Source organism: Corvus hawaiiensis, chromosome 5 (genome assembly GCF_020740725.1).
Source record: "Corvus hawaiiensis isolate bCorHaw1 chromosome 5, bCorHaw1.pri.cur, whole genome shotgun sequence".
NCBI lineage: Eukaryota > Metazoa > Chordata > Aves > Passeriformes > Corvidae > Corvus > Corvus hawaiiensis.
In genome coordinates this window covers 44,687,827-44,697,170 of record NC_063217.1, presented here as the reverse complement: position 1 = coordinate 44,697,170, position 9,344 = coordinate 44,687,827, and positions in this window count along the sequence as shown.

Here is a 9,344-nt window from a genome sequence, read left to right as displayed (position 1 = left end):
TTTCCATGGACTGCCACCATTTTAAACAGCTAAAATAAAGGAATGCCTTTTCATTCTTTAGCCCTTGCATCCATGGTTTTTATGACACTTTTTACAGTCTGCCTCTAACACCACCTCTACTTGGCACCAAGCAGCCACACAAAGCAAGAACCAAGCCTCAAAATGCTTACAGCTAAGCACAAAAGAAAAATTATCTCAGGGGAAAAAATCTTGTAAGACCAATAAATACTATGCTCCCATTTCACAGATGGATAGAGAGACCTCTCTGTGCTATATTTAGCAGACATAGCCTGCAAAGTAATACAGCACAGGCTTTATCCAGGCTGGGGATCCACACAAGTCAGAAAACATAGAATTGACTCAGTTCTTTAAGCAAGCATTTTTAGAAAGCCCCAAACTTCCAGTTATAACAGACTCGTACCAGTTTAGATAATGCTTACTCCCTCCTCCTTTTTCAAAGCCTCAGCTTTCTCCATTGTGCATCGAGGAGGGCAGCAATCACCCACAGCAGCCCCTACCCACAGCACAGCAGGAAAGAAGGGAACCCACTTCCCAGCCCCTCAGCCCTTTATAGTTTGTTTTGCCACCTGGTGTGAGACCCAGCTGGGATGAATCCTCCGGAACTGCTCCACCCAGAACACCAGGCTGTGTAATTCATGCAGCCTCATGGCTGTCAGAGTAGAAAAGGAGCCAATCCATCCCCCACTGCAGTAGCAATTCTGTCTGCTAACCAGGGCAGTAGCAAATTCTGCAGCAGGCCTAGAAGAAAAGTGTTGTGAGCTCCTTGCAAAGCTCCTGCAGAAACCTTTCCAATATTCTTCAATTTAAAAAAGCTACTGCCTCTCCTCCATGAATAACACCTTCCCAATGAAGTCCTGCTTGCAGTCAAAATGACACTGGTACTTTGTTGGCACAGACCTTTCACAAAGACCACAAAAAGAGTTGAAAGTCTTCAAATTATAGGGAAGCACCAACATTTCCCCATGGAAGAGAAAAAGCTATCAGCAGCAGCCTAAAAACAAAAGGGTTGACTTTTGTTTACAGTACTTGACTGTGAGAGCAAACTGGGCCACACACACATTTAGAGCTGGATCCTGCTCCCTGACTGCACAGCTATTTTTAACTTCTGTGTTCTTATAACAAGTCTGCTATGAGCTCTGCTACAGTTCCTCATACAAAGAGGATTCATAGACTTTCAGCAAGGCTGCCATGTTTTAGATTAGATGGCAATTTTATCTGAAAAAATGACAAGGCAAAAAGTGGCTTCCCTTACTTGGCAGATACATGCCCTGTGTGTATTAGGTTATAATTTTTTCATGCTGGTGATGAAATACAGTCCCCTTGTTTTCAGTTGTTCAGCCTGCAGAGCTGGTGGAGCTCAGAGAGAGAGAGCATCCATATCTCACGGCTTTCCAGAGCACATCTGTATGAAACTTGAAGGGTTTGTTTTCTGGTTTGGGTTTTTTTTTCTGGGGGAGTTGTTTGTTTGGGTGTTTTGTTTTTTTTTTTTTTGGGGGGGGGTGGTGTTGGTGTTTGCTTGAGTTATTTTTTTATATTTCTGTATGTAACAAGCACAGGTGGATCTGCCCTACAGCTGCCCAACCGCACAACTGTGTTCCCAGAAGCTCGTCCCATCCAGGACCCTCAAGATCTGTTCAGCTACCAGTAGACAAAACATCATGGAACTCACATTGAAGTTAAATTTATGATATTCTCACATAAATCCTTTGCCTCCAACAGCTAGGGCTTTGAACAAAATTTGTGAGATTCATGATAAAAGTCACCAGGCATATAAAAATGCCACTGAGGTTAAGCAAAAGCTTGTCAAGAGGCAGGCCTGCAAAGCAAGTGTGTATTTTGGCCACAGCATGACCTCTGTCCTCTGGGCCTGTTGCCACAGCAGCCAGCTTTGCCTCCCCCCGACAGTGAAGCCCAGTGCAAGCAAAGGTGTCACAAAAGCCATGGTGGTGACCTCCACATGTATTGCACAGTGCATTGCTTCTAAGAAAACCTGGCAGAGGTGGTACAGGTGGTCCAGGTCCGGGTCCAGGTCCCTGCAAAAAAGCAGAAGAGGAGAGAGGAGGAGCAGCCCTCCCTGTCCAGGGATATGTGGGTCAAACTGGTCTTGAAAACGAGCAACACTCCTACAACCTCTGTTCCATGTGTTCGTTTGGTGGCATGTACAAGTAGAATTCCTCAAAGCTGGCCACACCACAGATGACAGATGCAACTGAGAACTCTGTTCCTTCCCAGTGGCTCCCTCCAGAGTGTAGCTTTTAGCTTCCGGAACTTTAGGGGGAAGCTTTATTTGGGGGACAGTTAAGGTGTTGATAGCTTGGGGTTTTTTTCGCTATCTACATGATTTCATTAGATTCTCTAAGATAGAAAACTTTAGAAATAAAGCAGCCAAATACATAAATAAAAGTAGAGAAAAAAGAAAAAGAATGATGTCACCCTCAAGCAGTTCCATCAAGGGATGACATTTTAAATCACATCATGTCTCACACCCATTTCTTAGTGCAAAATAAATCACTTGAACAGAGTGCAAGCCAATTTTTACTTTAAAAAATGTTGTGTCCTAAGGCTCTCTTCTTGAACTTCAAAAGCATACTTCATAATTACTCTACCTATCAAAGGAAACTCAATATTTCACCTCCAACCTCCCTCTGCTTGTGTTATAATTTTTAATTGTTAATAAATTATATTAATTTTAAACTGGTTATTCTCTCTTGAAATTACATCTTTCAAATGGGTATGCAAACTTATTTTAAATTAACATATTTACCTGAAAATTATATATCAGTAATTTGTTTATGACTTTTCTTGCCTCTTAATTCTTGTATTAGGATTTCAGTCTTTGGTTACCTCATTTAATTTTATTCGAAAACTGCTGTCTCAATTTAAGAGTCAAAAGCTATTTCATAGAGCTTGAGAACTCTGGCAAGCAAAAACTTTTATTTATCTGGTGTATTTATATATGTTTATTTGGAGTCATCATTATGCACTGCAAGGTCTTTTGTCATTGCAAGCTTTAGACAGATGGAAAATGTGATCTTGTTTGCAATCTAAAATCTGCTCCTACAGCTGCATGCAGTCACTCCTAAAGAATACAACACATTGGTATTTTTAGCGGGGCTACATTATTTTCTTTAGACAGCAGGTGTTTTACTTAATGCACAGTCCTTGCAAATACATTCAAGAAGGTCCGGCATGGCAGGTAGGGTATTTTCTGTAGAGGAGAGCGTGCCTCTGGACAGGGAAGCAAGGTGCTGTGCATATTCAGGTGTGATCATGCAGGCATCATTCTTTGTAGATTCCAGCAGTCAGCATTTAAGAGTCCTCACTTATTTATCAAGGCTGGTCACATGCTTAAATGGATGAATAACTATTGCAAAATGGTAGAAAAATGTCAGTACATGGTTGCCAAAATGACATAAATCAGCACTCTTAAAAACTCCAGCATGCAGAAAATACCTTCATGGCAGGACCAGCCAAAATAGGTTGCAAAATCTTGTGCCTGAGAGCAACCTGTGCTGGGAAACAGGCAGGGAAGTTCACACCCAAGCAATGCTCACTGGTTTCCAAGGCTCTCAGCGTGGATCTAGGCATACTGGAGCACACTGCAAAGGAAAAACACATCCAGTTGGTGAACTCAACTACGTGGCTGAACGAACCATTTCCCCATTGAAAGAAAAATCTTCCCGGAGATGCCTTTGTGATTTCTGGGCAGCACACAGGAAAGAAAAGCAAAACAGAGATTGTCCCTGTTGTCAGTGTTTTGTTAAGATCAGTGCCTACAGGATGCTTTGCAGTACCAGGTGGGTACTCTTTAGTCTGCAGGGTGATTTTTTAATTAAAAAAGATAAGGACTGTCTCACCATTCTACTAAATTACATATCTACATACAATTTTATTTTTTTTTCCAAGTATCAGAAGATGACTACTTTTTTTTGCCCATGCTAGACGAACTCTGGCTATCAAATCTATGAGACAAATAGCCTGTATCTCAGCCTGCTACTCCCCAAACTTGACACATTTTGTCATCTTGCCCTCATTACTATGCATAACAGTCTTCCTGTAGGAAAGAAACCTGGATTTTGCTCTTCCTTCAGCCAAGCTCCCTGCTCACAATCAAACCCACTGAGACAATCGCCTTTCGTGAGTCCTGGTGACACCCTTCACTGGTAGATGGACTAAATCACAGGAAGATGGAAGAAGTACAAGCACACCAAAGAAGAATAGTTTCAGACCAGATTCACAGTCTTGAATAAATCTCAAAGCAGGCTCCCAAGTCCCAGCTCATCAAGATGAAAATGTAGCTCCTAATTGTCCCCATATGTTTCAAACAAAATTTTATGAATGAAAGATGGATCTTCTTCCCAGTTGCTCCCTTCTAGCACAACCCACTCAATTCCAGATTAACCCACCTCCTTCTAGTTCCATCTCCTTTGTGTGGTCGAAAACAAAGCAGGGAGCTGCACCAACAGAGACACTGTAATTCTCCTTGCCAAAGGAGCAGGCACATGAGGTAGAAGGCAACATTTGCTGGAAACTCAGATGTTGAAACACGTGTTTTTCTCCAGCAAAATGAAAGAGGAAAGAATCATGTGGAATGAGGCAGCGCAGTTCCTCTCTTTTATGTTGCAAGAGCTTCCAAAAGAGAAGCTTCTTTCAAACAAAAGTGAAGCATGGGTAGTTTTCCAAATGTTCTCGTTTATTTATGATAGTTGTCTTCATTTAATGAGCAACGTGTTTTCTCTCAAGTCTGGCATAGCCAGTGGCTGAAGCAACAGATGTACCACACTGATGATCCTGAAGAACAAAAACACATCTGACTGCAGTAGCTCTTTTGGACCCTGAGGACCAAGTGTACAAGCCTGTGGGAACTTCACAGAGACTTGAAGTCCTAATTTATTCATTGTTGATTTGTTTTTATACCTTTATACAAGGGCTTTAGTGCTACCTGATAATGTATATAGAAAATCTTAGGATATAAATTACATTTTTTCTGTATTTTAATATATCAAGCAAAAAAAAATAGAAGAGGCTTTAGTCATCTATGAAATGGCATGTTGTTAGATCTTTGTGTATTGAGGCAGGCATTGGACATTTTATAGTGTACACAATTGACACACCTGGGAAAAAATGCTACACTGCTAGCTAAAATGCCTAATCTCTTCTTTAGCACATTTGCGGTTTAATTACAAAACCTACTGAACAATTAAAATTCAGGGCAGCACACTGCCGCAGTATCAGGCTTTGATGTGGGGTCAGTATTGGTCACAGTCCTGTACTCGTTACGTAGGTTAATCAATTTGGTGGAGTAAATATGACAGGACTGACCAAAAATCTATGTAATTACCATCGCTCTGAGAGCACAGGCAAGCACGGCTGGTTTATGTGTTTGATACATGAGTAGTATTGTTCCTAAACAAGCAGAGATCCAGAGCTATTAGTGTAAAGCAGATTTGTTTCTTCTATGAGCAGTCCCTCTCATTGCTGCTGTCCATCTGCACGTGTGAGGTGCAGCAGGGTGTGCACCCCTGTGCCAGCACCCTCACACACACACAGAGGGAAGCTGTACAAATGGGTTGGTGACAGTGACCGTCTCTGCCGCTGCAGTGTCCCCCTGGCCGGAGCTGATGATGGTCTGTGCTGAGAGGCAAAGCCCCTGCACAGACCTCGCAGCAGCAATTAAAGTAATGCACACATTGCCACTCATCTCTGAAAGATAAAGGCATCTGTGTGGCAGTGGCACTGAAATGGGCTGGGAACATATGTTTGTCACTGCCCCAGCCATCTTCACCCCCAGCCCAGCTCATGAGACCTCCTTTCAAACCGGAACTACTTAACAGAAATGGATGGCTACAGCCAGATCAAGGATTGCTTTCTCTTGCCCAGACATGGATTCTTATCAATCCCCAAATAACACAAACCCATCACAACCTTCACACAGGTCACTATTTGTCCAGCTTGAGGCAAGTAAAAAGCAAAAATGTCAGACCCGTCTGAACTGGAGAAGAGAGATTGCTGCTGGTTTTGAGTAGGATGCACAGAGTTTGCTTCCTGCCCTGAAAGCCAGGAGTTATCAGGTTGTTCAGCCTGGGATTTTTGCAATAGTCACTGAATTTCCCCAGAAAACAGAGTGACAGCAAGAAGGTTTGAGCTGGGATTTTTGCAACAGTCACCAACCTCCCAGGGAAATTCAGTGAGAGCTGAAGAGTTTTGATCCCTCGCATGGAAGTTGATAGCAAATTAATATGCATTTCCATGGGGGCAGGAGTAGGTCTGGGTGCCACAATCCCATAAGCTCTTTTGAAAATCATAGCCTTAAATGGAAATATTCTGATATTCCAAATATGTGGGGTTAGGTAATTTTTTTCTAATTCTTAGAAATATGTTAGTCATAATTTTCTTCTGCCTTTCAATTCCTATGAGATAAAAAGAGTCTGGCTTTACAAGCAGCAAGATTTACCAAACTAGTTCCAGAGAAGTTTTAAACCATTTTCTACAGTATTTCCCAATTTTTTTTCCCGATCTTTTTTTTCTGTAAAATGTGTGCCATACAGGGTGTAGGACCGGGAGCACTGTCCTGGCTGGGCATTTGCCTGGGCCGACTCGTGGGTGTTTGCAATGGGTGGCACCTCAACCCTGTTGATCGCCCTGGTGGCGTCGTCCCCAGGAGCGGGCAGCCAGCCCCAGGTGACAAGCGACCAAGGGAGGGGGCTGCAGGAACACTCCGGAAGGCACACCCAGCCAGACACTGCATGGCAACAGGGCACAGCACGGCGTTTTGCAGTGGCCTGCTGGGTTTTCATTAGGGTGCGTCAAAATATTAAAATACGGCAGTAAAGAAGAAAATGTTTTTTTAATAAACCATGGGTCATCCCTTCGTAAACCCAGTTTGACTGCTGTCGAGACAAGGTCTGTGTCTCCTTGTGCTTGTTTACTGGTGCCTATTTCAACAGCCTCTTTATAGACTCTAGGAACAACAATAACAGAAGACTTTAACTGTTGCTACAGTGCTAATGCTTACTACTAGCAAAAGGCGTTGATGAACAGATCTTTACTGCTCATTTTATGTTTGAGTCCTACTCCCTACAACACTCTGCTCTCTCATGCTCCCCACCCACTGCATTTAAACGAACAAACCACGTTTTCTTTATGTCATCTCCAGCCATCCCAAGAGCTTTGATCACCAAAGGAAACATGTCAGAGCTGGCAGTGTTCTCATTCTGGGGAAAATGTTGATATTTTGGACTTATTTTTCTTGTGCATCAGAATGACAGCAAGTATTTTCAACTGGTTTCGTTTTCCAAGGAAGAAAAGCACTCTGGTCAGGATAGCTTATTTTGCTTAGCTTTAATGTATCATTTGTAGGGCGACTTTATTTATTTTTGAAAACTACTTTATAACAGCCTCCTAAAAATATATATATAAAACAAGCCTTCAAGGAAGAAATTGCTTGGAAATAAACCACTGAAGCTGCTTGTTGTGGCAGTAATCAAAAAGGACATATTAACATCTTGCTTTTATATTTTCAAATAAAATTCACTAAAATGGTCACAAAGCCACTATACATTCTCCATTAATAAAAAAAAAAAATAGGCATTTTGAGTGGAAAATAATTCCGAGCTATTTTTCATGGACAAACTGAAGCTGCCAGGGACAAACACAATGTCTTTTTGCTCTCTCTCACTTCCTTATTACTGAGTTTTACTGCCATCTGTTCTGTGGACTTCAGCTGGGTCACTGCAGAAATGTGAGAGCAGGCAGTGTGTTGCCCCTGAACTGAGTTAGTGGAGTACCAACACTCCATTAGGGACTATATAAATATTATCTGTAGCAGACTGGGAAGTGTCAGTCACTGGAGCCCTCCCTATCTCCCTTCGCAGCAGCAGAGCTGGTCCCACCATGACCATTTTCCTCTATCTCGAGAACCCTCACATGGCTTCCTTTTTTATTCCCGAGGCTGGGAAACGCAGGCAGTCCAAGGGCAGTGCAGTGCAGAGCCAGCAGGAGGTGCTCCTTTAGCAAGGAAATCTGTCCAACAGAATAAATCCTACGTCTGTGCTACCAAATTTCCCCTCCACTGTAGTATAAAACACGTTTGGCATACTCAAAAAAGGGCTTTTGGCATAGCAGGGAAGCCAGTTTGGGGTCTCCTACTGCAGAAACCTAGACAGATGCAATATTTCTCTTGTTTTTAAGTTACTGTAATCAAGCATACTGCAAAGGAGAAAAAAATAAATGAAAATATGTTGTTAGGTCCTAGTAGACTTGCAATTTCTGAATTTCTTTTACGAATGCCCATAGAGTATTCCATCTTTATCCTCCCAAGTCACTGAGAATAACACATCAAAGAGCATGTTTGCATTTCTATAATAGATAACAGCATTGACATAAGCTTCAGGGTTCATACAAACTATAAACTGAATTACCAATCGCCTGTCTCACATATTTATAAACTGTAAGTCAAGCCTGGAGAAAAAAATTCCAACCACAGGTGAAATAATTATTCCAAAGCTTTTAAAGAGTCACTTCTGAGCTGCTGAATTCTGGTGGATGTGAATTATCAGTTTGGTTTGTACGAGCCTCTGCTTGCATAGCAGCAGTCAAACAGCAACCTGGGCTCAGTTGCTCACTGCCATGGCAAGGTTGGCATGTTGGCATCATCGTTTAGACAAGAGATTTTGTAAAAGCTGCAGGTCTCTGTCTCCCCTGGCTAAGGAAGGGATTTTCTCCTGCTATGCTCTTGCCTTGCCTCCAAAGACCACGAGAGCTGGCTCTCCCACAATCTTCCAAGACACCAGAGCCAGAACAGAGCAAGCCCTGATGGCCCAGGGCTTCTGCTTACAAACCTGAAAGCATTACAGACTATGACACTCCTCCTCACACCTTAAGGAGGAAGAAGAAAATTCTTATTTCTGTAAAACTCACCCAGGAAGTGCCCATTTTGGGAGAAACAGTAGTTCTCAGGTGAGGATGGATGTCAGTGGAACCCAATGTCGGGAGACAGCACGAGTCATTCATGCAGCAGCTCTCTGTACAACCACATCGAGGGGTTTGTGCTATATTGTAAGAAAGGAAGACAAAGTAAAGAGGGAAACGTTGCTAAAAATGCTTATGGTGCTGCCTCATGCAAAAAGATTAGAAGAGAAATTGAAACCCATAGGTCAATACCGCTTCTGGAACTCCAGTACTGGTCTGAGCTATCAGCTCCTCCCCAAAACTATCCAAAGCACCTCTGCTGCTGCTGTTGCTGTTCAGCATGTCCAAAAGGAGAAGTAACAGTAGGAATCAGAAGAAATAACAGCATAGGATTTGAGGTGGGGTGTTCTTTC